Below are 3,389 nucleotides of genomic sequence, written 5' to 3'. Positions count from 1 at the left end.
GGATTAATTTTACCCGCGCGTTGAATCGTTTAATTGCTAAAAGCGGATATAAACTGCGTTTCAAAAATTATTTTAAAATTTCAAAATTTATGTTTTTATAAACTTCGGGATATTTGTAACATTTTAAGACTATTTTCGTGATTTTCTGAATTTATTTTAAGTGCAGCTCGGTTCGTTAAATCGTATAATGCGGGTATAGAGCGCAAGTCAAAAATATTTTAAAAATTATGAAAATTTTATTTTACCAGTTTTCTAATTATTCTGAGAATTTTAGAATTTTTTTAGTAATTTTTCTGATTTTATTTACCGGCGCGTTTATTCGATAAGTTGAGAAATGCGGGGCAAAATAAATTAAAAAAAAAAAGAAAAAGAAAAGAAAAGAAGAAAAACGTGTCAAATCCTAAAACTACTCAGCACCCCACCCCACCCCTGCCACGCGCACACCCCCCTCCCCCGAGTATACCCCTCCCCCATTTCTTTTATCTGTTCAACACATTACTCCCTCCCCTCCTCTGTCTCTCCTCTCTATCGTATATTTATATACTTTTAATTTTCAAAAATTCATATCTTACAAACCGTTCATCCAAATTTCAATTGGTATATATATAAACGATCAGCGTTTCGATACCTACGCATAGGTATATATATTGTGAGGTTTTGAGAAGAAAATTTACGGGGCATATTTCCCTTATATTTCCGTTTTAATTTATTTTCGGGACATAGAAAAGGAGTTTGAAGGCGTTGATTACTCCACATGGCATCTCAGCGTGTATATGTCTATGACCATTAATTTCGGATTTTTCTGAAGATATTTTCCGGACATCAGATATTCTCTTCAGGGTGATCAAAATTTATTTTGGGTAACGATTCCGAAATTCCGCTATCGTACTTATGTATATTATAGCATGTTAGTATTTATATATTTATTTCATAATTTTTAGAAATTATTGGAGAAGTCACTTTTGGTCCGAGTTTTGGTTCCGGTAGCCGTGTTATTCAATTATGGAGTGTTTATACGCGTAAATATAAATTATTGTATTGAGTGTTGTTGGTTGTATCGATATGATATCGACTGGAAGTCCGAGAAATAGAGGAGGTGTTGTCCGATTTCAAAGAAAATATTATTTTTAGTTCTGAAGATTATTATTTTTATTCTTATTCGAAAATAAATCCAAATTATTTAGTTGATGAATTTTAATTGATTATTTAATTCGAGTTAATTATTTCTTATGATTTAAAAATTCCGAAAAATAGTTCGAGTTTTAAAATATTATTTTAAATTATTTTTCAAGCTCAATAATTCTTATAAAATTATTTTGGAGTGTTCGAGCCCTATTATTTAGTTATAAAATGATTCGGAGATCCGATTTAATTCCGAAAAATGTTCAAAAATTCATAATAAATAAACTGTTCATCCGTTTAATACGAAACGAACGCGTACAGACTCAGAAAAATATTCCGCCTTCATTTAAAAATACTTTCAAGACCCAAATCCTTTTGTTTCGAAAGGTCGCTTGTTTTACGAATGATTCTAAGTCGATTATTGATCGATAAAATCATATTTTTGACCCGATTTCCGTTTTAAACATACCGAGTCGACCCTTCTGATGAACCGAGTCCTGTGTTATATGAATTATGTGATACATGAGTTATGTGCTTATGTGCTATGTGAATTATGTGTGTACGTGGGTTAAGAGTCTTGTGTTTGACTATCTTCTTTATGTGTGGGCTATCGTATGGGTAGACGATAGGCTTTTGACACGCAGTTCGTTGAGTGATTATCGTTTGGGCGATTAAAGTTCTACATTTTAATTATAGATGCGGATCTTTCGAGTTGATCAGGACAAGACGTTGGATAAAGAATGAGATGGAATGGTATTGGGTATCTGGCTTCTAACAATAGCAGGAGCAGCATATCAGTAAAATGTTGAAAATAAAGACGGTGATATTTTGAGACAGAATGTCAGAATAGATGTGGTTTTGCGAGTGTGACTAACTGCTAAAACCCAAAGGCAAGTATTTCTATCATCACTTATTGTTCAAGTGATATTTATTTTGAATCGTATCATGCAAGTATTGCTTTCCCTATTCTCAGTTTAGAATCGATAAATGTTTTACATATCGCTGAATTAAATGATTCTGTTTACGCAAGTACCCTCTACTATTCTATGTTCAGAATAGTCAAGTGATTTTACTTATCCAATTATCGGATTTATAATTGTTTTGGATTTTGAGAAAAGTGATTTGGTTGCGAATATTTCTACCCAAGAATTGGGGGAAATAAAATTATTTCGGATGTCAATTATTATGACCCCATTTCAATAAAAGGTTTTAAGATTTGATCATAATTGCGTAAGTGACCGGGACGGACGGTCCAGCGGAGGGCTATTTCTAAGTGCCATATGGAATATTATGACACAACTTTTGCCACATGCAGGTATATTGCCTTTGTTTGAGTACTCGTGTTTTGGGGTCACGTTTCTATGAATCCTGACCTTGTGCTATCACACGGGCTGATCAGCATGTGATAGTACGTCCGTCGGAGGATGCTCCTAATCTAATTATCATATCGTTTTTGATATTCATAGAATAAATATCAACTGTTCTTGTTTTGGAATAATGGTAAAATGCAGTTTTGATTCAGATTCTGATTTATGCTTATACTTACGTTGTTTTTAAATATCAAAGATGGTATTAGTATAGATGATTGATGTTGACTTCAGTATGGGTGTTGTGAGCATCAAAGTTCGTATTGATATCTAATTTGATATGACAGCAAAGTAAGTATTAACTTGACGAGTTCGGTTTTGAATGAGTTTATGATCCACTCTATAATCATTGTTTCATGTTATTGTTGTTTACGATATTTCCATAAACACTGTTTTACGAGTTTGATTCTCGTCAAGATTCAAAGTATTGCTGAAGCATTTCGCTCAAAAATATCAAAATGGTTTTGAATACAATCAAGGAATCAATTCTAGGATTCCTCAACTAAAATTTTATGATTCAGCAATTATGATTTTAAATGTTCTACGCTGATGCAGATGTCAGTTTTATATCAAAACGACCCTATATATGCTATAATGATCTTGCTGAGCATTTCTTTCGCTCATACTTGTCTGTTTTCAAATTTAACCTCCAGTGAGGATTAGCTTGCGCTAGTTAGCTGCGTAATTCGAGAAAGCAAAGAAGAAGCTTTTGGAAGGTGGTTGGTCCAGGGTTTGCGGACTAGTGTAAGTTTTATTGTGTAAAGTTGTTTATATTATATTAAATTATCGTTGTGTATTTTATTTGGGCCTAGTATACTTCATTTCGAAGTTATACTAGTGGGTTTAGTTTTGAGTTGGAATTTATTGAAAAGAGTTTTAAAAGAAAATGAAAAAAATTAT

This window comes from Apium graveolens, chromosome 4 (genome assembly GCF_009905375.1).
Source record: "Apium graveolens cultivar Ventura chromosome 4, ASM990537v1, whole genome shotgun sequence".
Lineage (NCBI taxonomy): Eukaryota > Viridiplantae > Streptophyta > Magnoliopsida > Apiales > Apiaceae > Apium > Apium graveolens.
This window is presented reverse-complemented; position numbering follows the sequence as displayed.